The sequence below is a fragment of the Epinephelus lanceolatus genome, chromosome 11, assembly GCF_041903045.1.
Source record: "Epinephelus lanceolatus isolate andai-2023 chromosome 11, ASM4190304v1, whole genome shotgun sequence".
In the NCBI taxonomy this organism is placed as follows: Eukaryota; Metazoa; Chordata; class Actinopteri; order Perciformes; family Serranidae; genus Epinephelus; species Epinephelus lanceolatus.
The window spans coordinates 10,736,996-10,763,479 of NC_135744.1; the positions used below are offsets into that span (position 1 = coordinate 10,736,996).

At 40.4% G+C, this 26,484-nt stretch overlaps 1 protein-coding gene across 13 annotated transcripts in view; it reads left to right on the forward strand.

The window, feature by feature from the left end:
• The window catches only part of LOC117267257 (RNA-binding protein Musashi homolog 2), a 311,435-nt gene that overhangs the window by 45,285 nt on the left and 239,666 nt on the right, over window positions 1–26,484 (forward strand). The gene's annotated exons all lie outside the window — the stretch shown is intronic.

Sequence of the window (26,484 nt, forward strand, 5' to 3'; positions counted from 1 at the left end):
CAAAACAAGCAGGAATATTATCCTTGACGGTATATTTATGTCCTTAACCTTTGACCCCTCCTTTTGACCACACAGTTGTTCCACAGGGCAAATAAAAGAACAGTCTTTTCCCTTTGTGTGTTCATGTTCTGCAGCTTTGATAATCTGTGTGTGTGTTTGTGTTTGTGTGTTTGCTTGTGTGAGTGAGTCTGACTTTTGTTTATGTATGATGCATCTGAAAAAAAAAAAAAAAAAGCATGCACACAGCAGAGGTTACGGAGTGATTCCTCTCAGGTCTGTTTGAGAGAATAATGTTGACTGCTGATAGCAGGGCTTTGATCCGTATCCTATTGTGAGTGTAAAATCAGAAGTGCTCGGCATTTTCTTTTGATAATGCTGTGGTAAATAAATTCCACATCTCAGCTGCTTATCATATTGTATGTAGGTAATAGGTATGGATCTAAAGGTGCTGGCTAAGACTGAAGTGCAGGTGATCCTAAATGGCACGAGGTAAATAATTTTCACAGCTGATTATTGCTATGCATTTTCACCCTATACTTTATTTATAGATGATAATACATTGCCTAGAAGCGATTGCCTTGATTTTTTTTTCACTGGTCTGTTATTACTCGTGATAGGCTGCTGGTATTATTGGGGTGATAAGTCGAAGTTAAACAAGCCAGAGTGCATCTGCACTTAGTGTTTTTACCTCGTATTATCCATGGGACTAAGCTGCAGTGCTCTGGGAGTATTTAGCGCTCTGCTGTGCTTGTAGGAATTATTACCGAGGCTCAATGTTCTGTATTCCACCCTGTTAGAGTGCGAGGGAGAAAACGACGGAGAGGGGTGAGTGAGAATGAAGAAAAGGGTGAGAGGTAGAGGGAGTCCTGTGTTGTTGGCAACCACAGGCTATATCTGGGCAGTCTACAGAGACAGGCACGCTTTGTCTCCAGCGTCATTTGCAGCTTAAACAAACAGGTGTGATGCAAGAGCCTCTCAAACAAACACACCGCTGCTCTTCAAAGTGGAGACAGGAAGAGACACCGGGCGAGGGAGAGTGAAGAAATAATGGGGGAGGCATGGGCAGTCAAGGGGAGATAAAGCGAATATGTGGACGGGAGTTGAGTAGAAATAAGTGCTCTTTTTATGCTGAATTTAAGTGAAATCTGTGAGTTTTCTTAAACTTTCCCTCATATTTGTAGGTGTTAGCCATATATTTCTTCATTTTAGCTTTCACAGTTGGGAAAATAAATTGGTCCTTGTTTTTTTTCTCACCTCCACTAAAAATGTCTGTTTTCTTTCTCTTTCACTCTAGTGCTGACAACTTCTTACCTTCTCTACTGCTTCTTCACACTCTCTCTCTCTCTCTCTCTCTCTCTCTCTCTCTCTCTGGCATTGTCACTTGAATCAGAAGTTGAGTGCTGGCTAAGTGAAGGGGTACACAGCGAGTCTGCTCTAGACAGGCCTGAGTGGTGCTGCACTGCTTTGCTGCCTTTCTCCACAGAGCCTTGATTCAGCCCCCGCTGATAGGGGACCCAGGCATTACTCAGCCCCCCTTGCTTGCCTGATGAGCAGCATCTCTAATCCCCACAGATGTTAACCCTTACAGCTTCTGTTCTTCACTGTCATCTCCATTTGGCAGATTAAGCATTCACTCATTTCTGTACATTTAAAAAAATGTCCCGCTGTCCTTATGTTCCAGTTCCTCCATCAAAAAAACTCAACTCTTACTCTCTCTCCTACACATGTCTGGCAGGCCTTGCTGCTCTTCTTCTCTGCTATTCATGTCTGGCACAATACAAGAAAGTTAATGGAAATGTTTTAGATTTTATAGAATATATGTCAAACAATTGGAAACACTTGCAGATAAATACTCCAGTTGTCATCAACATGTCACGGTTAATACGTTAATACTAACATTTAAAACACAAATGTTGGCAGGTATTGCATACTCATAAGAGCAGTCCTTAAATTAAATTACAAATTGGAAAAGTGTAAAGGGAATACATAGTGTTCAGTGTTTTTGTGCTTATCTACTGCCAAATAAGTAATTAATACAAGATTTAGGCTTGGGTTTGTCCCCAGTGTGCAGCCAAGGGGGATCAGAGAGGATGGTGCCCAGCTTTAAATATATATGTCCTGTAAAGACTGGGGATCTTCATGCACCTTACCATTCAATTCAGTTCCACTTCAGAGGGATTATCAATGCATTATGATGCATCTAAATTTTTATTTTGTTTCTACACATTTTGTTCTTGCTGAGTGACTACTTGCTACTTTAAAAGATGACATATTTGTAATGATTCATAATTTAAATAAACAGATGAATTTATGTCCATTATCTTTTGTTAATTACTAGAGTTGAGTACCGACCTCTGTTCTTATAGGGGTATGGACCAAATAACATTGGTACCACTCAGTACTGATTCACATTGAATTAATCAGTGCCAAATTTCTGAACCTAAGAGTATGTTTGGGTGAGAATGCCAGATTCAGGCGGAAGCCCTGCGAAACCGGAGGTCCAACGGCTTTCCAGCGAGCTTAAACTATTGCTGCAGTGCCGATAGTTTAGGGGTCTGGCCTATTCTGTTGTTTAAGAAATAGCCTAGTATCACCGCTATTCATGATTGTAATATTTGAATTACGTACTTATTTCACATATTTGTCAACTGGGTCTAAACTGGGAGCGATAAAGATGAGTAGACACGCATACACAAAAGCAAACAGACAGACAGTAGATTAGTTCTATGTGTGACATAGGGTTGGATTTGAATCTGGGCTGCTGCAAGGACTCAGCCCACAGGGGGTGCACACATCACCAAGTGAGCTAGAGGTCACCCCTGTACAGCCTGTTTAAGATGGAATGTTGCGCCATTATTTCGCCTTGAACATTGTTGTTCTACCGTTAAGCCAGCAGTGGAGGCAGTAACAGAGCTGAATTGACGTCTGTTTAAAATGAAACCAGATGCCAAAGTTGTTGTGTTACATGACACACCTCTCTTGCTTCTGGAGCGTATGGGGCAGCATTTTTTTACAGCAGTATTGCGGAATCTCTGTTTAAAAAGGCCGGTTGCTCACGCTCAGACATTCTCACTAAAACTCAGGAAGAAGCCCATCTTAAAAAGTAACCAAGAGGTGATCATAATGTTGAGAATTGGGTTTTGAATTTCCAATGACTGACTTTTCTGCATCGAGAAATAATCTTTGAAGAGAATTACAGTGCATCTAAGAATCTGCTTTTTTCTCCCACCCTTAGTAAAGACAGGGGACATAAGTGGGTTGTTTGGAATTCAGATTCATGGATGAGTGCTACATAAGTTAAGCAGCAAAGACAATCTGGAGCCTGATGCAGGACCCAGTGTCAGCTCAGCCCTTCAATAATCCTCATTATTACGGCATGTCCTCATTTCATAGACACTCTCACCTGCAGTGATATATTGTAGACACAAGATTAGACTTGCTATGAAGAGATGGTGTGTTATACAACCCCAAACATTACTCATCCCAACCACAAGACAGAGACAAAATAGTAGGCAGTAAAACAACAAGCGTAGATCACAGGTCTAATTGATGCTCTAATGCAAAGCATCATCCAAGCAGACAGACAGAGAGAGGGTACAGCTTCTCCTCTTCACACATCCTAAGCTCTGAGGCTCAGTAGAGGTTATTTTAGTGGAGGTATATATGAGATATAATGATACGTCAGTGAGATCTGCTGGGACAAGAGGAGCAGGTAGTGCAGTAGAGCAGAGGGCTGATTTATGGGCAGGATAAATGATGCGGTGGGTGTCTGCCTGTGTAATAGCACTGTGCTCTGCACACCGCACTTTCACTCAGCTGCAGTTTATAGTGTGATATGTGATGGGGATAAATGTCAGCTTGGCTTATCTAAGAAGATCTGATATGACTTTAAACTGGCTCCTCTCAAACACTTTGACATGCATTGAAAGGAAAACTGTTAATGGCACATTGACAAAAATGGGAACTGAAAATTGTGCCGTATTGTTCATAACAAGCGCGTAACTGCACAACAAGGATTCATCATCGGCTATGTTTAACTTGCCATTAGGGTTTCTCTCATCTCTCAACTCAAGCTTAGTTACCATTCTTATTTTTTTCCTAGATATTAAGCAGATTCTCTGAGCAATTTTTATTCCTTTGCTTTTCATAAGATTAAACACAGGAGTTGGATTGAAAAATAAATACAGGCTACTACCAGATGCTGCCACACTGTATTCATAGTCGAAGCAATTATTGTTTTAAACTTGCTGGATTCTCTTTTCACTCTGTCTGGCTATTAAAAATCTCCCCACCACGGTGGAAGCTGAGCCAAAGAGGCTTATTTGCTTCTGTGTCTGTGGGGCAATATTGAAACAGTGAGGGGTGAAAAGTGGAATCCTGTTGCTTGCTCTGAGCATGATCTAAGAAGAGTGCATATTATTCCCATACTCCTTGTGCAGTGCTTAGCAGTTAACCTCAGGCAGGTATGGTCTTACTGTATACAACAATGCTATGCTGGGACGCGCAGGATATTGGTCACAGTGTTAAGTGAAAACAGACTTGGGAGTTGGGTTTTCTGAGATTACGTAGAAGTGGACATACAGTACGTTATATGTGTTATGTTATTGCAATTAAAACAAGACAGCGGGAGAAAAGAAACAATTTGTGTGTGTGTGACAGAACAGATATTGAAACTGTGGTTTTAAATAGTGTACTGACAACATCTAGGGAAGGGTTTGTGGGTTTCCCCTGGGGGGGGCATGTGAGGATAAGCAGGTGTGACCACAGGGATTGCCGTTATTCTGTCCTGAGGCCCTGCCCCACATACCCTGCCTCTAACAATTGCAGAGCGATTGAGTATTGATTTATTCTTTTACCATAAAACAGAGTAAAGAAAGGTGAGCTAAACACATACAGCACTACCTGCGGCTAGTGGGGAGGGTGAAGTGCACGTTTATCGTATAATCCACTCCTCTCTTGTTGTTTGTACGGTAATATTGAAATTAAAATCAGTGGGTGCCAAACACTGGAGATAACCTGGTCGGCTTGCTTTCCTTTCAGTTTTGCTCGCTAATTTCTATGCCTTGGCCTCCCTCACGCACCCTGGTAATGAGAAAATGTGCTGTTGTCTTTGTTTACTGAGCCAGTCTGTCTGGTTGCAGCTCTTCACATTGTTTGAATATAAACAGGAGCAAAATTATTAGCTCACTTGGAGTGTTTCTGCTATGTTGCATGAGCATACAAGCGTGTAGGGTCACCTAGAGCTCTGTGCACAATATACATATATTGTAGTAAATGCGTACATTATACAGTGTTTGATTACTGGAAAATATACGACAGAGCTGATTGCTGTAATCACACGCCAAATGCAAAAGTCTAGATGATTCCTACAGTATAATGTCTGACGTCTGAAACAGTGGGGCGAATGTTTACTTCTTTTTTACTGTGTTGATAGTCAATACTAATAAAACCTACTTTGAATGCACATCAAACATTCTCTGTGCTCGCAGTTAAGAAAAAGAAATGTATTTGAGGTTGAGACTAAATGTGTTTCAGTTTCAAGACAAACTTGCACGAATGTTTTTCTCTCCTTATTGATCTTTTATACACACATGAGGCACAAATTGAGAGTCATCTCACACTAGATAGACTACGCTGTCAAGATGATGTGTTGAGCCAGGCGTTTCAAGGAAACGACCGACCTGGGATTTAAAATCTTTAATAATTTTGCAACTTATTTTTCTATGGAGATGCCTCATTTTGAATGTGGTTGGAGAGGAAATTTGCCTGTCAAGATGATATCAGTTTTCTTTTAATATACATCCACAGCTGTTTCTCCAGGAAATTGCCATTTTATTTATTTATTATTTATTTATTTATTGGTTTATTAGATTTAATAGACTTTGAAAATGAAAAGCATTTCAAACCATATGACAGACTTTAGCAGATTTCTTTTCTCTCTATTGTACACATACACTAGAGATGAGCTATAGATAATGGGTAAAAATGAGATTTCCAGACTTGGAGGCCTCGACTAGACTGCAACTTAATTGTGAAGCAAAAGACTACAAGATAAGAAATGCCAACTTTTGGCACTAGCCCTCACATCTGCTGAGCCAGCAAATCCTAAGTCTGATCTCAAAATTTAATCAGTATGGCACAACAAGGCCTAAAATCCTGGCTTGAAGTTTTGTTTGTCAGAGCAAGTTTAAGACTGTTTAGAATTGCAGTGTTTTCTTGTCTATGCATACCTACAGTACAAGAACATGTGCCATGGGCTTTGATGCAACATCCAGGGCAAATCTTGTTCAGTTCTAAGACTCAAAGAGATGTGCAGTTCCAAACTTGAGGTCACGAACTTGGCATTAATCCGATATGTCTTGTTGGGCCTGATTTTTCCCCCCACGCTAAGCCATTTCTAGTTTTTTCCCTCAGCTGCAAGCTTCATTGCACCCTTCCATCATCAATCTGATAAGCACCACAAGGAGGAGTCATGAGGTAGTGATGCTGTAAACCCAAACAGTAGCAGGCTTGATGCGAGAAAATCCAATTATGGCACTCTTAGTTTGATAAAAATATTGATACGTGGTGCAAGTGCATCGATAACATTAGGCAAGAGGAAATATTGTAATATAACACCATATTGATTTTTTGTCCCAACACTGTTTAACGCCCTAATTTGGAGGTAGAATGAGGAAGTAAACAAATGGTTCGGCAGTACTTAAAGGGCCATTTTACCGATTTTCAATCTGAGTCCTATCATTTAAATCTGACATAAAAATTCCCACTGTAGTGAGTTTCTCCAGAGCCTGCCTCTGCCTTGGCTTGGTGGTGTAAAGTAAAGTTATATAGTTACACCGTAGATAATAACTTGTTCTCTCTGGAGTGGTTACAGCTGTAATTGTGTTATAACTCCACTGTTTCATGTTCCCTCAAGTTTCTTTGTGTTTAGACATCCAATATTACCAGTCATTACATATTATATGAAATGTAGGCTTTTTGACAATACATTTCAAACTCCAATGTTAACAAACACAAAAGAGTGCACATCTGTCTGCATGCATGTCAAAATATAGACCCAAGGCATGCCGTAATGAGTGTTCGGGTGACATTTGAGTATGAGTGAGGGTGAATGTAAATTGCTTTTTTATTGTATTATCTGGAGTGTCCTGGTTTTATCACACATGGTGGGCAGAATTTCCCTGAAGGGATAGTAAAATTGCTTTGTACTTGCTTAGAAGTTGTAGTTCCCCCTCTTCTTATTAGCCACTATAAATGTTAACAGTTTGTCCAAATTTCTTTCTCTGTAGCAATATGATCCTTTGTTTGTTTGTGAACTTTTTAGACCTTCAAAATAACAACTAGTCATTTTATGAGAATATTACTCTGATACAGTCTCTCTCCCACTGCCATCAGCAGAATTGTCAAAGGAATATGTTTATCAAGTTTGATTTGTTGAGCTCCCAAGGTGAAATCTCAGCATTCAAGTGATGTCAGATGATGATATGATACCCAGTAATGATGTAACCACAATGAGACCCGACTTTATGGCTTGGTTTCTTGCTTTACTGCTCAGGACTTGTCTTTTATTGACACAGACAACATCAATAAGCATTTTTTGACCCACCACTTAAAAATTGTGCATCTTTATGGAGCTATGTTGATATTTCAACCCAGGCCCTATGTTTAAACTCATTTTTTTACAGGTTCTCAGCCTGCCATCTCAACGTGGTCTGTTCTGTACTGGTCTCTTTCCTTTTCATTAGTTGATTCATTTACATGACAGATGCCCTCATGCAAGCTGTACAGAGCCTTGGGGTGCACTGCAGCTGAACACCACCTGCGGTGTGAGTTTGTTATTTGAACCCGTGGTCTAGAGTTCCCTTTCTGCCCTTCTCATCACGAGCACTCACTGCTGACCCTGACTGGGACAGTCCTCGTACTGGGGCCAACAGTACAGCTAACGTCTCTCACTTGGTTGCTTTTTTTTTTCAGTGTGTGTTCATATGTGAGCCTGTGTGTGCACTAGTGTGTAAATGTTAACTGTTTTCTTTGGCCATACATAAAACAAGCTTGTTAAAGGGTTCCTGCTCATAAAAAAAGAAAAAAAAAGAAAAACATCAACTGAATCTCAGGATCTCAGGGTCATTTTCAGACATTAAAGAATAACTAAACCTTAATCCTCTTTTGTCAGCTGAAAACCGATGTGTATAGGTGTTTGGTAGTGTTGTTAATGGATTCAGGCCCAAATCTTGGCGTTTTTTTGTGAAGTTTTTGAATTCTACTCTACATAAATATGCACAGCAACTGCCCTCTACTGGCTGAAACCCAGCTATTGCAATTGAATTTTGCTATTGGCTGATATGGTGGCAGGTTACTTATGTGGTGGCAGCTATCATCACCAGCCCCTCCTCCTTGCCCTCTCTTGCCGAAAAACCAACGTGTCCCAACTCTGCAGACCGTGGAGAGGGCTATAAGTGAAGAGTGTATTGAGGGAATTGCGAGGTATAGTGATTGAGTTCTTAGATTGTGCTGTGCAAATACAGGGCTATTTGTTTAAAATGTTAATTAATTCTGTAAGAAAAGTGGCTACAACATTCAAATCCTGAAGGGGGCTATGTGTACCATTCAGAGACATTCCCCATCCTCCGTGTCCTCACCCCCGCTGTCTCAGATCTGGCTGCCTGTGCCAGCGGTTCAAACTAGTACGGCTCTGGACTGCTGTGGGCTTGGTCATTATGAGACTCCGGAGGCGAAAAGTCTTCTACTTCATATGACATTAATGCAGCAACAGTGTTTGTGCTGCTACTTGAGTTGTTGCTCATAGCTAGATAACCTAGATAACTTAGCTAATTGGTATGTCTGTGTGTGTTTAGTTTTGTTTTGTGTGTGGGAGATGGGGCTGGGGAGCCAGCGACGACTGTGGGAGGTGGCTAAAAGGAGTACTTGGGTATGTCTTGCCCCTCCTCTCAGCCCTGCCCATGTTGATTCTTTTTTTCACATTCAAGAGGCATCTGTTGAATTTTCAGGGTAGAGACACTTCAGCCAAAACTCTGGGGTTTAGTTACTCTTTAAATATAGTCCACACGGCCAGCTAAGTTACACCACTTCACCGCTGATTGGGGTTAAAAAAAAAGCCAGCAATCATTTTCAATCATGTATAGACATGGTTTTCTTCCTTGATGGCAGGTGGGATATAAATAAGATTGATGCTGACTTCTTGCACTGCAAACATATAATCTGCCTGCATGATAATTTTGAAAGGTTTTTGACTGCAGTGAACTTAGAAATTCCTTTTGCGTAGCAGAAACAGGACTTGGAGGGCTCTAATGAGTGGTTGGTAGGTAGTGTTACAGATTACTCAGAAAGGGTGATCTCTTTGATTGCACATTTCTTGTAAAGACGTTTTAGGTACTTCTGGTTTCTCGAGTAGTTTGTATAGTAATAATTATGTGCGGAGAATAGTCATTTATATGCAGTGCTCACACAGGTTGATGGCAGCAGTGAAAAACAACCATTCCAGCAGAACTATAAAAAGCATCACAGGGACTGAATGACGGTATGTATGGTATGATGGGTTTATAGTGTAACTCTAGTTCTGTGAGGCAGACCTTACTAGACTATAGGCTCTATACCAGGCTTATCCACTCATTTTCATGTTTTGTGAAATTTGCATGTCCTCAGGCCTTTCATCTCTTCCTATAAAGGTTAAGTGGCCTGTTGTCATAGAGCTAGGGTTACAGTATGTTTAATTACTTCCATTGTTCCATGTTTGCATGGTTAAAGCTTAATAAAAACAGAACGGGTTGATGGTGGTGACTAAACCAGGGAAGGAAGGACAGATCCAAGCACTGTTTCCAGACAGCCATCTTTGGCCATGTTTTGTCACTGTCACCAAGGAAAAATAGATGAGAGGATTCACTGCTGCCGCTTTCAAGGGGCAACGACTGAAGAGATGAATGGACTGATTTACTAGGCATGCACATGAAATTTTACATTGCACAGATAAGTCTACAGATAACCTCAATCATTTGCATTGGGATGTATGTGAATATATGTGCTGATATGCATTAGCAACACATTTTCACTCCTAACTCATCAAATATGGACCCTTGCCCTAAACGTCAAACTATGACGCTCTAGGCACCCTTCCAGCATAGGGCTGAACAGTTAATTGGAATTTATCGAAATCACAGGACAATCACAATATGGACTATTGCGATACCGAAATCACAGGAGGCACAATATTTTTTAAGGTAAAATATCAGTCAAGTTAAGCATTGTGGTGCTGCAGTGCAGAGAAGTCCCTGCCTACAAAGTGTATTCTTAAGTTCTTAAGTTTTAAGTGTCTTTTCAAAATAAACTTCTGTTTTAACAGGAAATGTTTCTGCTCATTAAATGCATACAGTCTGTTTTCAAAATAAACTTGGAACAGTTTTAGGCAAGAAAATAATATGTTTAGGTTCAAAAAGAAAGGTATTGGCTTAAAACAAATACATTTGTCACTCACGTAATTTAACCTTTAACTTTCACACAATGTCACAATATGCTATACATACATACTAGCACACTACGTTGTTAATAAATTAACTTAATTGACATTTGGTTTCACATGGGACATGGATAGCAGTCTCCTAGGTGAAAGTCCAGAGTTTGTTTGACCCATCCACCTCCACCTCCATCTGCTCTGTGCAGACTTTATTGCTTCTTACACTACACCAGTTGCTTGGAACATCAAAAAGACTCCATCGTTCGGGGCATCTCATACTGCTGCTAAAAGGTGCCTCTGTATTGTACACCGAGGGCCACAGACCAAGCGTTGGTATTGGACGAGTTCCGAGTGAGACCGGGTTGGTGTTTTGGATGTCCTGATTAGGCACAGGATCAGGACTTGTCCAGGCAGTTTTTGATTATATTGGTATAGAGTGTTATTTTGTTTTCACGCAGACAGACCAGAATTTTCAATTTAAAATAGACATTTAATCACTTCAGCCACAGGGGGCTTTAAGCAGCTGTGAAGCTGTTAAGATTCTCCAGGGTTCTTCCCTTCTACAAACATCTTGTTGCATAGTGGTCTATAAACTGGTGCTGTGTGTGAAACAGACGTTTTCCTCCCTCAACTGATCATCCAGTGATCTCGATTGTTCTCAGTGTTCTTTTGAGCATCCATATAAGCGAACAGTTAATGAGCAGTTTGAGATTCAAGTCTATGTTCTTTGAAGTATGCTTAATTACATCCTACACTTTTTAAGAAGTTGCGGCAATTACAGTTACTGTATTTTATCTGATGATTTAATCCATGGAGGAACATATCCAGTCATTTCATGATGATAAATGGCCAATGAATGGAGGGTATTGGCTTGGGACGAGGATGAACTTGCACTGCAACAAAGGCACCGGCCTGTCCCTCTGCCCGCTAGGTGAGCTGTGTTAATGTAATGGCTGCAACCCTCCGGGGGGTTGATGAAGCCGTGCCCTACATGTATTTCCAGAAGAGTGAGTACCAGAGCCGGTGCACAGTATGTGCTACATTGCAGCCTCCCTAGTTTGCTCCATCAGCTACCTCTCTGTAATCTCAGAGCTTCAAAGCTCCTTATTGTCCTTCCCCACATAAACTCAAAGTCACTTATTTTCATGAGTCATCCCACCCTGCCTCTTGATAGAATTCCTGCTGCATGTTATCTTTTTCCTCTTCCTCTGCTTTTCACTGTTTATTTACACACAACTGGGGCTGCTGTTTTCTGAAGTGTTCCCAATGATAATGACTGCTGCAAGATAAGAGTTATTTTTAGGACATTGTGTTTGCATTTTACAGACTACTGGGGAAGCATTTTTGTAGTAGATTCATTGTACACTGAACTGATTGCCATTCAATTCTGACACAGTATTTAACAATATGTAGAACAGCGAGCATTTTATTAGTCAGCACAGGACTTTTAGATGATTTTTTGATGACCATAAATATTGACTCAGAGCTTTTAAGTTACTCAGCATCAAGGGCAATGAAAGCAACTGCAAACCCAGACTGCTCTTTCTTTCTCTGTTTCAAATACATATTTGCACAAGAGCTGCTCTCTTATCTCCCAGCTTCAGTCTTTCTCTTCTGTTCAACTTCATTTGTTAAACAGATGTATTTAGACTGTCTTGTCCTGGAATAAAAAAACAGACAGTAATTACATCACGTTTAGACCCCTAAAAGACACACATTTGATAGGTGATCCCTAAAGCTGTTAAATCTTTCCTTTAAAGCTACAGACAAACAGAGTGGCTGCTATGGGAATAGCACAAGGGCCTACCGTGATGCAGTCATCACCAACACAGCTTTCAATTCAACTGGGCTATTCTAGGACACAATAGAGGGGAAAGTGCAAAAGTGGGTTGTGTTAATTGAGTGTGTGGGCTGGATGATTTTTTAAAATGGCCCTGTTAATTGTTCTTTAAGGAATGGGTCCCCTATTGGTGCACTCGGCTGTGGCTCGCTGTGCTACACAGGGCACGGCTGGCAGCGGTTATTAAGAGGGCTGTGAGAGCAGCTCTCACGTAAGTGTCATCAGCAAGGTTCTGTATTTGTTGATGCTTTCAGATTAATCAGCCATTCCTACCAAAGAGGACGTGCACAGATAAATGTATTCTGTTTTACTGAAACATGATCGAAAGCTTTACTTCCATCAGCATGCAAATATGGAGCAGCTCATTCTCCGGCTAAGTCAAGATGTTTTGAGTGGCTAAGTGGACAAAGTTTTCATTTAGAAATGTACCACAACTTGTCACCGTTTATTTAACAGTGTTTCTCCTGAACTGCTGGGTATAGGACGTTCTGTTTGGTACAGGAGTTGTTCTGTTTCTGTTAATGATGAAAAATAATCACAGCAACACAACACAGAAGAAACAATAATAGTGTTTTCTGACTCTGTCTCCTGCTTCACAGTACAAAGCAGCACATTGTGTGTTTGCTTTAAATTGGAGTTCAAATTTCAAAGGGAAAAGGGAATTCCCGGATGCTTATAACCTTAACATTGTTTTATTTTTAAAAAGTGTCTATGTTTCGCAGAGCTGCAACAATTAATTAATTAATTGACTAGTTGTCAACTGTTAGATTAGCTGCCAAGTAATTTGGTAACTTGTTTGAGAAATTTTTGAACCAAAAAAAATAGTCAAAATTCTTTGATTCCAGCCTCTGAATCGTGAATATTTTCTAGTTTAATTACTCCTCTATAAGGCCTTGTTTACACGGATACTGATACAAATAAAAACAGATTTTTATTTATCCCATATAAAAAAATTCCGGGTTTACACGGTCAGTTGTGAAAACAATATCCCTGTTTACACGAAAACGCAAAAATGGCATCTTTTTGCTGCAATTAGCATGCCAGGCCAGTAGGTGGCACTACGCCATATGTCAAACACCATAGAAGAACGTTCTGTGCATGCACAGTGATTTGTTTTCCTCTTGGCGCTAGTGATAAAACCGCGGACGCTGTGGACCAAGTAATATTGGGCACAGCTGACGTCTTTGTGAGCCGATTTCAGAAATATACGTAACTGTAAAAACAGGCGCTAAATCTTTGGGTTGTGGACAAAACAAGGTATTTGAGGATGTCCTCTTGAGCTGCAGGAAACACTGATCAACACTTTTCACCATTTTTCGACATTTTATAAAGCAAATAACCAACTGATTAATCAAGGAACCAATGGACAGATAATTCGACAATAAAAAGAATCATTAGTTGCAGCCCTACCGTTTCAGTCACAAGGTCCTTTCTCCAGACACATTTAACAGTCATAAAGTGACACAGTGCTTAAATACAGCCCATAATTGCATGATAGTCCACAGCTGTGTCTGAGAAAAAAACACCCACTCAAGATTTCCTCTACCAGTCGAGCATATAACATGATGCACATTCAAAAACCTTTTGACAGTATAAAAAAAACATTTTTTGACAGTAACGGTTAATATATGACATAACCCAAGTGTACAGTACTAAAAGGCCTGCCCCAAAACCCTAGATTTATCCATATTAATTTACAAAAAACAAAGTAGATGTGTAAAGTTAACAGCAGGCTAAGCAGTTGAATTGGTCTTAATTTCACATGATCACACTTCCCTCCCGTAAATATAGGTTCATAGAGTTACAGGCTCATATCAATCGAAATTAATCAAAATAGAAAAGTGGCAGGACAGAGAACAACTTATGACAATCCCACAAAAACGACAAGAGGCTAAAAAAGTCCATCTCTACGTAAAAAGTTAATACCATGGTAGAAAAACTTTTTTTAATGGGACTATTATTCCCAAAGGTGTGCGAGTTTCTCATTGCTTGTTTTAAAATCAATGATTGATGCTTTGGCATGTAGTCCATAATGTTTTTCAGCTACAAATGTCTCTATATATGCATGTATGCACATATACATGCTGTCTTTAGTCTGGTCTTTTGCAAGTCATTGTTCCATCTCAAATCCAGTGTGCTGAAGTAGAAAGAAAACAGAGAAAACAGATTGGCCTGTTGTACCACTTTTAGACTGCATGATACATTTGTCAGATGGCTTAAATAAAGGATTCCACTGGGATGCTCATTTTGCTCTGTTATTACAGGATGTTTAAGTGGGCAATTGTTTGCTTTTCAGCCTTATGAACTTGAGTGTGTGTAATAAATCAGGGCTGTGTTGCTGTAATTTAGCTTGGAGTCTTTTTGCCTCCTGGTGGTCAAACATCACCTTATGTACCTTTAATGAGTAAGAAGACAATCTATTTGCTCTCCAAAGCTTTTTGGCTGATTTTTCTATCCCTTAGACTTTTATTTTGTATGTGGATCTACTTGATGTTGTGGTTTAGCAGACTTGCCCTGTAACAAATGTCCACTGACTCTGGTCATGTGGCCACAAAAGTGTATAAAGTGTTGATAACAGTGTTATTTTTTATGAAAGAGGGTGTTGACTGTAATGTTTCCTTAGGTCTAGCTAACAATGTTAGAGTAGAAATCTCCTCTGGCTAGTGTCCTTGTGAACTCTGCTCCACAAATGGCCTCACCATGGAAAAAGAGTTATATATAGAAAGTGTGGGTGATGCTGGTAGCTCGGGTGCCAGCAAGAGTTGAATTTGTGTCTTAAAGCCACCCGCTACCAATGAATGATTAACTCCCACAGACCCAGTGCAGCACCTAAGGAAAATCCACAGACATGCTTGTAAACAATAATATCAAGGCTTCATTGCTCTATTTGTTTCAAAGCTAACCGCTGCTAGCACGTCTGGGACGATTCCTTTTTTGCCATAAAGGGCTTAAACACAACTCTAGTGAGGCTCTCTGTGTCAGGAGGCCTAATTACACTGACCAAGACTCATCATCTTAGATTAATGAATCTTTCTGGCCACTGCAGCCAGCCCATGCTCTGTATGTTGCCAAGGAGTTCACCGTTTTCTCTGACCCTTTCTCTGTAGTTACAGGCTAATGGAGCTATAAGCTATCATTGCTAAAGTACGCTAGGTACCACATCATTCATCACAGAGCAATGGACAGATTCCTTAACAGCCTCTAACTCTAGTAGACCCTGTGGGATTCATCGTACTTTAGAAACCCCATTGTTGAGCACTTAATATAGTGTCATTGTCTATTTTGCAACATTAAAGGGTCTTGTGAACAAAAGGGCCAAGGCACTAAGTCAGTCTGTTGTGTTGTAGTCACAGTTGTACTGCCACTTTGGGTTTAAATGACCAGTTATCATCCTTTCTTCTTCCTACTTTGGACAACGGTTATCTGTTGTGGAACCTCTCCGTCTATAAATAACTTGGGTATAGTCAAGAGGGCTTAACCAGTGTCTTTCTCAGTGAAAGAAATAGCTCCATAAAAGGGTATAGGAGGAAAGGGGAAAGCCTGGAGGGAGGGAGCCGTGTGCTTGTGCAGGTGAAGCTGAGGTTGTCTCCACCATTTCAGCCACATGTCATTATTTAAACTCTTTGTATAGTCCTTTCTGATGTCATTCGATCTCATCTACCCTAAGTGCTGATTGATTTTGTTTTTTCTCTGAAGGCTGTTGCCATGACATCTCAAGGCAACCTTTTCCTAGAAGGGCACCATAACCTTATTAATAACCTTATTTCCACTAAAAGACACAGCAAGCTCTCCTTAGGCTATTAGGGAGAAATAACCTTTTTTTTTTTTTTTTAAATCCTACCCCCTCATGGCAGGGTTGTGTGTGTGTGTGTGTGTGTGTGTGTGTGTGTGTGTGTGTGTGTGTGTGTGTGTGTGTGTGTTTAGTTGCAAAAAAGACAGAGAAAAAGAGAGGGTGTTAGAGGTGGTCAGATAAAAGAGATAGGCTCTCTAGGCTCTGTGTGAGATGGTCAGATAAAACATGACACTGCTCTTTGAGGTGGACTGTGAAAAATGAAAGTAAAAAAGCAGGAAACATGAATGCCAGGCCCAAGCCTTGTTAAAACAATGATAACACGTGAAATGTGTTACTGTGGCCGGTGAGTGTTTCATCATCAAAAAGACAGAGAGGGCGAAACATAAGGAGAGAAGACAAAATAAGCAATATTGAATGGGGTCGAACTACCTTGCACTCATCTTTAGTGCTTTTAGAGGATAATTCTGCTTACTTCTAACAATTATTAGTAATTATGTTGAAATGCTATTACTTAATTACTGCACTGTAGAGCTTTTTGTAGTGCTTCCAGTGTGTTTGGAGCGCTGCACTCTGCTACACACCAAAAAGGGCCAAAACAAGCTACAGCACCTGAGGCCTTTTGTTACACAAACACTGGAAACAAGCTCACAATTACCACATCCATTGAAGCAGAAGAATAGGGATAGCTCAAAGTTTTTGACGTAAGGTAGTGTGAGGTCCTAGTAGTGATACTGGTGCAACAAAAGATGAGGCGATGGATGATTTAATTTGGATATTTAATGACGACCAGGCTGCTTGGCAGACGAATATGAGGCCCTGCTATTGGAATAAGGTTAGGGTAGTTAATGTTACGGTTAGCTGCTGTGATTTCTGACTTTTGGTTCCCATGTGATCAAAAATCACCTTCAAAACCTTAAAAGGAATATTTGGATAAAGACAAAAGGCATTTATCAGATTTCTCCTTACTGATTATGCAACAATGAGATCTACTCTATGTAATCAAGTGTGTTAATGCAATTGAAATAAAAAAAAAACTAAAATAAGAATATAACAATTGAATAATGTAAAATAGAATTATTAAAAGTCAGACTAGGCTATGTTTATGTATGTGATTAGGCCTGTCACAATAACTGCATTATTGACTTACAATATATGGACATGACATCAATCATTTTGCTGACCTCAATTGTGCCTGTTGTGTTACATGTGTTTGTTTACATAAAAATGAACACCAACATTTTAGCCAACATGATACCAGAATAAACAGAAGGGCTTTCCTGACCATTAAAATGCTTGGGCGCAACATTTATCCTTTCGTTTTTTCTGTCCACCCCATCCTACTTGTGTAAGTCCAAAGAAAAATAAAATAACACTTCAAAGACGACACAGCGTAGCTTACTGGTAGCCTGCAGCTGCACTTTTGTAGTGAAAGGGGCAGACTTCTGATAGTCGTTAGCGTGCCAACCTCGACAATGATCTTAAAAGTCTCTCATTTGCAGATTTACCCTCCAACAACTTCATCTTCCACACCAAAAATGCATCGGAAAACCTCATGGCTCCCAGGCCTTCCATCCTGGGGAGCCAACCGCAGCACACTGGTCGGATTATAAAGGTGCTTGTGGTGTACCTGGAGCTTCGCTTAGCTTGACAATGATATCATGCATCACAATTATTTGAGGGACAATAAATCATCCAACAAAAGCAGTTATTGTGACAGGCCTCTATGCAATAACTTACCAGTCTAATCTGTGGTAAGCATTAATTTGAATTCAGACATGTCCATTGAGACTGTCTTTGTATGGGGTTTACATTGTTCTCATGCTCCTCCAGCCATTCAGTGATTGACTGTGCCTTGTAGATGAGGCTGTCGCCATCCTAAAATAGACCACTCTAATCGGGTCGGTAATACCTCGCTGTAGGGCAAAGATGGTCAGTCAGAATGGTTTTAAATTCACCACAGCTTGCCATTCCCTCCAAAGGGATGAGTGTACCTAAACCGTCCTGGGAAATTGCATCTTGCATCCTTGAAGAGTCACCAGAACCCTGTTTTCAAAATATTTTGTATCCCTTTATGCTAAGCGAGGCAAAAATGCAAAACAAGTAAGGATAAAAGTGCAGAGCGAAGAGAAAAAAAATAGGTTGGAGCTGCAGGGGAGGCCATGCAGCTGAAAGCTCTCTGACACGATGATGCTATTTATTAAGAGTTATTTATGCAAGATTGAAGAGGTGATGGATAACAAGAGCATTGCCAAGGCTCTCCTTTGTTTTCAGGGTGAGTAAGTGTACCATTGAAGCTGTACTGGCTGGTCAGCCCCATGTGCAGAAAGAGGGGGAAATGTAAGTGTGCTCGTAAATGCACGCACATGCTCATGCAAACAATGACCATACCTGTGGGTCGTGCTCTGTGTGTGCATGTATTTCTGTATCCTCCGTTGAGTATACTGTATTTGCTAGGCAACGTGTGCCCTTTTAGTACATGTGTTTGTTTGCGTGTTTGCACTAAGGAGGGCTGAAGACCGACAGGGTCTCGAGGGGAGGCCTGAAATCTTTGACCTGAATACATATTTTCACATATTAGTGATGAGTGAGGGAGCCCCAGTGAAACGTGAGAAGGCCTGTTTTCCCACTTGTTTACAGGTAATAAATACTCTCCACCGTAAAGATAGAAACCAGGCCAGGAGATGGTATAATATGGTCTAGGAGGAAATGGAGGAATACTCATTGACATTCAGCATAATTAACCGTACGGCTGCTGTTGGTGCTGTGTACTGCAGCAGCACCACGGTCTATGGCAGTACCTACATTGCACTGAACGGCTTTGTTCTTGATTTGTGTTTCTATTACTGTTTCATTAAATGTCACGCTCTCAGTTATTGTGGAAAATGTTCCCAAACATAGTAAGGAGGAAAAAATGCCCAATTTGACTTTCCAAGTAACCCACGTTTATGTGTTTTTGTTTGCATTCTTAAAAAGTGTTTTCAGTTGGCATTTATGGTGATTGCTTTGCCAATTTTATTTTTATTTATTTATTTATTTTTGAGGCAAGCATTGTTGATGTGCACAGACCCAGGTTTATAAAATCAAAAAGTAAAACAAAATAGGGAAAGCAAAAATAGGAACCTCAGCATATTCCTTACAATAAAAGATATTAGGTAGCATATTACAAGAGAGATTACAACTCTAGGCTGCCTGATTACTTTGCCTGCACCTGTAACACCTAAGAATCAGAGTGAGGCAGAAACAGGAGAAAACATGGAAGTAGAAAATTTAAAAAACAACAGGGATACAGAAGACCAGCCTTTACAATCTTTAAATATGAGGTAAAAAATCTGTTCTCAGTTGCAATTGCTGACTTTCTGTAATGTTGAAAGTCAAAAATGCAAAAAAACAAAAACATCCTTTCAAATGTTTGTTCAATAGAAATATTGCAAAATAAAATCCAAATAAAGTTCAGCCACTGGTACATTTTACTCTGTCACTGCAGCTTAGATAATGTTTTGGGATTTGTGCCATGTAAAGTCTTATCTCAGATTCAGAAGGGACAATGTCTGCTAAAAAAAAAAAAGACTGCCCAAGTCTGTGTTTCCCTCACTGTGGAGGTGTATTGTCTTTTTTTTTCCCCTTGCTGTTAGAGCTGCAGGTGTGTTCAGTTGTGATCGGCAGGAATTGGATATGAAGGGGACTGCCAACTCCAAGTATGACCTCATTAATTACATCTGTCAGTGATTCCCTGCAGATCTGTCTCCTGCTCTTCACATGCTGCCACTCAGCCAGCCAACCAGTCAACCAGTCAACCAGTCAGTCAGGAAATTTTCTGCTCTGGGTTAGAGAACCTGCCGGGCTTCTGCTCATAACAGTGGCAGGTGGGATTGGGGAGAGAGGGGAGTGAGAGAGGAAGAAGAGGAAACATTAAGGATGGGTGGTGGTGGTGGGGGGGTGAAGACAGATGAACACATTCATGCGCACTCACTTCCATTTGATTGCATAAAAATGCAGACACGCACACATACACAGGCAGACACCTCTTCGCAGTGCAGCCGGAAGAATTTGATCTTTATTTAAATCCTTAAATTATAGCTGATTAAAAATTCATGGAGAGCCGTTTATATGAAAGCCGGGTGCTGTGCAGGCTGCCCTGTGATGTCTAATTGGTCTGAAGGTTGCCAACCCTTTGAACAAGTCAGGACGGAGAGCTGTGGCTGCCTGTCTGCTTAGAATGAGGATGTGAGTGTTTACCACCCACCTACCCTTCATCTCTCCCTCTGTCTCACTGCCCTGCTTTTGTGCACTGTAAATGACTGTTAGCAGTACAGAGGAGAGCCTCATATGATACTGTATCTTTCACATACTTTGATATTTAAACTACGCTCAATATAGAACGAGACCTACTTTTGTTTTGGTTTTGGATGCTCAGTGTGTTTCCGGTGGCAGTAGTGACGGATTTCTATTTGCTCTCAACCTCAAAGCTGCCTTTTTTTAGGATGTCGAGAAATGATCTGGGCTGTCTTACGGCGGAGTCTCTCTCTGGAGTTTTTAGGAAGGGTTTGGGAGGGCTCCACCGCTGGAGGTCCACTACAGCCTCGCTCATACTGAGTGTGTGAGAAGCCCCATCTTTATTCCCTCTTCTCTCCTCATTCCCGCAGCACATGCAAACACACACATGCACACGCGCGCAGACGTACTGCTCAATGGCAGGGCCCTCCTGCTGCCCCAAAGCATGGAATACCACATTTGTTTGTTTACACCTCGTTTTCTTTCCCTGAACTCTATTAACATTTATATTGCAGCTGAAGGTGTTGGAAGTCCCTCCTGCAGTGGGGGGAAACTCAGCTTAGATGAGAATGAGCTTCAGTCGAGCCTTCCTAGGCACAGACTTGTGTGTTTATACCTACATTATCCAGCTATTCCCCAACTGCCTCTTTCCCATCTTGGTAGTTTTTTTTTTTTTCCTCCTTTTTTTCAGTTCATATCACCATTTGCTCTAGCCCGTCTCTTATGTGACTCTTTAAGCTTTTATCTCTCTCCAAGGTTAATTGATTGCTTGCGGAAAAAAAAAGTGGTTGGAAATGCTTCCGGATTGGACAGCCTGATTGAGCATTAGCATATGAATAGAAGAGAGACAGCTCACCATGTCAGAGGAGGAGGAAGTGTTATGGGAAACATCCGCTAGACATCTGTGTTTCAGATGTTCCTCGCAAATTTTAACACATTTCATTGCTGATCTGTGGAGGGCATCCCAAGCAGACATTTCAGATTCACACTGCCGGGGCTCCGCTGTTCAAGCAGGATTCGGTCGCACAATCTCTACTGTCATTTTAAAGAGCTCCGCCTTCATTGCGCTCCACAAGTTCCGCGACAATTTCATACACTGTTAAACAAAGAAATGACAAAAAAAATGGTATAAATGAGCTGTGCATGATGCATGTGCACTGACATCACTTTCCATGTAACTCCTCCAAGCCAGGAGACCCAAACAAACCGATAAAGCATGTCACACGTGGCTGATGCCTGTCATGTCGATTTTTCCCTGCATGGTAGACCTGCATCAATTAGACCCGATACTGCAGGTTATAGATCTGTATCTTTCTATGTCTGTCCCCAAGACCCGGAGGCCAGGCCTGCAGCAGGGACACATTGCTCTGTTTGATAGTTTAGCACAGGGGGACAGAGGCATCAAACCTATTATTGTGCAGTGCTTTTTCTTTTCTTTTTTTTTTTTGTATGTCCTCTGGCTACTGCGTAAAGGATGTTTACGTTATGTGCACAACCCAGATGTGCTCACAACTGGCAGTATATAGCTGTGTGTCTCTGGATGTTCAAGATGGCAAATTGAATTTCATCTGACTTGCATCGAGCACATTTTAAACACTCACAAAAATTGGGTGCATTTTTCAGCTGATATAGGAGAAAATCTGAGGGTGCTCATGTGCTCAAAATGTAAAATCTTATAGTCTAAAGGGAATTGCTTTTCTATCCCAATTCTATTTAGTGGTTCGAATAGAAAAAAAAAAATCATACAGATTGTGATGGATTACAACATTAAGAAAGCAAGCGCTGTTCTCTTTATCTACAACAGGGAACTGTTGACAGTCATTTCTTCTCACTCTATATTTTTAGCATTCTTATGTGCTAAGATGGAAGCTGAATATCAAGTTAATGTCACTGGTCTTGTGTGCTTCATAAAACCATTAACAATAGGGAGCCTGGAGGGATGTGGGACTGGGATTGCATCTATTAATGCAAAATGTAACGTACGTATATTGCTGCCTGGCCTGTGCACTTAGAGCATGTATGCTTGGATACTTACTGAAATGTGCCTGCAGCCTAACTACACTGTAAAAAGTGTTATTTGTAAAAAAAAAAAAAAAAAAAAAATCAACATATTCTATTTTCAGAACATGTACCATGAATCCCACATTCTGATAGGTAGCCTGTAGCCTGACATTATTTTATGTCACTTGTAGGGATGCACCAGTTCTGGGCTGATACTGATGCTGTTGTTGTTGTTTATCTTATTAATGTTGTTATGTATTTGCCATTTTGTGCCAGGGAAACAAAGACATCTTTGTTTTAAAAAAACAACTCTGCAGATTTAAAGTCATTCAGTCTTTTATTACACTATCATCAGTGAGCACAAATTCAGTTAAACACATTTATGAAACAACCTTGAATATAACTTTTTTTTTTAATATAAAATGTTTTTGAAAATAACTTCTTCAAAAGCCTGTTTAGTTTTTACTCTATATAATATAACATGATTCCCTCTCTTATATCCTTCAAACAATTGTATTTATTCAAGTTCCCCACCAAGAACTACATTTTACAAGATTGCATTTGAATACATCATGAGAACATTGTAATTTCCCTTCACCCAATGCACATTTTTACTAAACAGAGCTTGAATGCATCATTATGTAATTCAGTGCAACCTCCATGAACTCTCAGTTCTGGCCTCCGGCTGCTAACAGCTAACGTTTGCTAGCTCTCCACCTGCTGATTTTAACACAGATTAGTTGTTCACAGTGTAACATTACCACGGAGACAATAGAGTGCATCCCCTGACACGCATAGTGACTTTACTGCATCCTTTTGTCCACAAGACGTCCTGGGAAGATCTCTGTTTGTCCCAAACACTTTTTCTATTATCCGTGGGACAACAGGACGCTGTTAGTCTCGAGCCCTGCTTTTTAGCCTGTGCTATATTGACGTGACACACACACACACACACAAAAGAAAAAAAACAAAACATCATCCACTTCTGTCGATAAATGTCAACGAGGTGAATATTGGTCAATACTGATGTTACCCCCATAAATCGACACCTTCTTAGTGCCTGATTTTCATTGGTGGGTCTTATAGTGTCCTGTCTCTCACACACACATCCGTGGTGAATAGGTGCTTTCGCATAGTGGATGCCCACTCTCCGCCTGTCACTTATTGTACAATGCATACATATATAGGTCCATCCATAAATGAATAAATACAATCAAAGTATGTTCTGTGTGGTATAGTAAGAGATTTCTGACACAAGCTCTTCCCAAAGTCATGAGTAATGCATTGCAGTTGCAACAGCCTTATTTCTGCTTTCCATTTTTGTCTCTTTTTTCCACTCTCCTCCACCAGCTGTCCCTGCGTACTCAAAGTTCACTTTGGGTAGGGTCTTGTGCTGTCAGGCAACTTGTGGTTTGTTCTGCTCTTTAGTTCCCTGGGCTGAAACAAACAGACAAACACACATGCACACACACGCACGCACACAAGGAAGTGCACACATGCGCCCCTGCACACGCAAACACAGAAAGGCATAGTGAGAGGCCTTTTGTGCTTTTCTTGACTGCATTGTGCACTGCCGCAACATTTTTCTGATGGTTTCCTACAGCCAACAGCATAGTGTCACTTTCCTTCGATTTGCTAATTTGCATTGGTTCCCTTTCCCAGCGTGATTCTGGGTATCAGTGCCCACAAGCTGAATGTCAGTGTCTCTTCTCAGCATACAAATATCCCCCTGATATAGTACGTCATGTATACTCCTGGACATCTCTAGCATTTGATAATACCCTTGATATTTCACTATCAAAATTTCAAATTGCGTTTAATCAAATACCACCATGTGTATGCCAAATATGTCCTCCTGCATCACAAATAGTAGCCTCCATGTACCTGAAAGACATAGTGACTTTGTGAAAATCATTAATGTTATAACTATGATTTTTTTTTTACATTAAGAATGATATATAGGCTATGCTTGTTGAATAAAAAGCTGATTAAATTGTTAAATGCACAGAAATGTGGTGTCCCAAAATATTCTATTCTTGTGGATTTGGCAGCAGCACTAGACCGAGCGGTATAGGTGATCTGCCATGGCCTCATCTAATCTGATTTGCATGCCAGAGAGAATTATGTAATTGGCATTTATGCAGAACAAAGAAGGATCAGCTCATGGAAAAGAAGGGTTTTCATGTAGAACTGTGTGTCTAAGCCTGTTTTCTGCAGCTCTTGTGCTGCCTACGGTTGGCTACTGTGCAGACAGACAAGAAGTGACTGTTGTGTGGGACTGTTTGTATGTGCGTGTTTGTACCATACACACGCTTGATATGTTGTATTAGTGCATGATGAGCTGGCATGTGCCCTGCGACAAGGGTGATATATTGGAGGCATACTCAATCTTTCACAAATGTTACCTCACATTTATGAAGCTTTTAGCTCTCTTGTAATTGTAATGTTAACCATGTGACTATATATGGCAAAGGCTTAAGATGAACCACATGTAAGATAGCTTAGAACAGCATGATATGACTCATGAGACATGCTGTTGACATGATTTACTCACTGCCTTGCACTACATTCAGATTCTTTAGCCATTTTTCACATTTCACATATTAAATCCAAGGGCAAAACTTATCCAGGGCCTTGAACAAACACTGTGTTATTTTGACCCCTTCTCTTCTAGATCAAATTAAGCCTTAGGCTAACTTTAGCTTAGAGCAAAGTGATTAGCAATTGTTGTTAGCTCTAGATCTACCATCTAATTTAATTAAAGAACAACAAATGTTGTGTGCTGAAGAATTTATAGTAAGACTTAAATTGAGCCCAGCATTACATTAGAATGGGGTTGCCCTGTGTGTGTGTGTGTCTTGGGATCAGAAAAGTCTGATTACCCTATAAGTCACAATGCACATGCTCCAGAGATTTCTGCTTTCAAAAACAAGAGTGCATTAAAGGGGCCCAGTGGAGTTTTCTTGTAAACAAACAAAAGTTATGTTTATGCATCCCTGTGCCAACCCCCCCCCCCCCCCCCCCCCCCCGTGCGTTCCCCATGCAAGCATGGACACGATAAACAAAACGGGGATCCACTCATAGAGAAACATCCCCATAGCGCTGCTAGAGGTCGTAAACTCCATGGAGAACCTTTCAGAAAAGTTTTGTTTAGTTTTGAGACAATTTCTATGAATGAAACAACCTGACCTAACTTTTGGTATGAAGTCAGGACACAGCAAGTTAATTGATGGATAAAGAAATTGCTAGAAATGGCAACAATTGCAATTTTCTGAAAAGGAGTCCTTATGTCTGTGTGTGTGTTAACTTTTGTGGTAATAGTTTGTTAAGAGTTCATTTGTTTTCAACATGGTTGAGTAGTCTTGTTGACATAGAGGTTCCTTTGCAGATATTATTATTATTTTATTATTATTATTATTATAGGCTTATATAAAGGTTTTGTCATTGTAGGAGGTTTGGAAGGACACTGGGAGATAATGACAAATTAATTAAAGAAAATGAATTAGCCTACATATGTATGCACTATGTATAGTGTATATATTTCTATATTATAATTTCTTGATATACTGGCATTAGCATTGTGAAGTACAAAATTTCAGTTTCAAAATGAATTGGTTAACAGTAGCATACATCTCCTGCCACTGCTACCTGACAGTAATATAATGCTCTGTAATGAATTTCCCATCTATTATCACATTTTTTATGCACAAGGAAATGAAATTCATTAAATAGACTCCTTTGGAAATGAATGCTGTAAGTGAGTCAGTTTGAAGTTGTGAAAGAGTCATGAGCTTATTTTTAAAGATGATTTAACCACACAGAACATCAAATCACTGATTTATTAGAGCCTAAAAACACTGGCTGACATTCCCCTGAACTGCTGTGTGTGTGCGCGTGTGCTTGCGTGCGTGCGTGTGTGTGTGCGTGTGTGTGTGTGTGTGAAAAGTCTTGTCCATTCTCACTACCTGCAGGGTTACTAATATTGCAATTTACTAGCCAGTTTCCATTTTTAGCTCATTGTGGTGCTTTTTGTGTCGGGGTATTAGTTAACTGTGATTGTATTTGAATTTGTTTTGCTCGCTGTGACAGAAGCAAGAGCAAAGGCCTGAC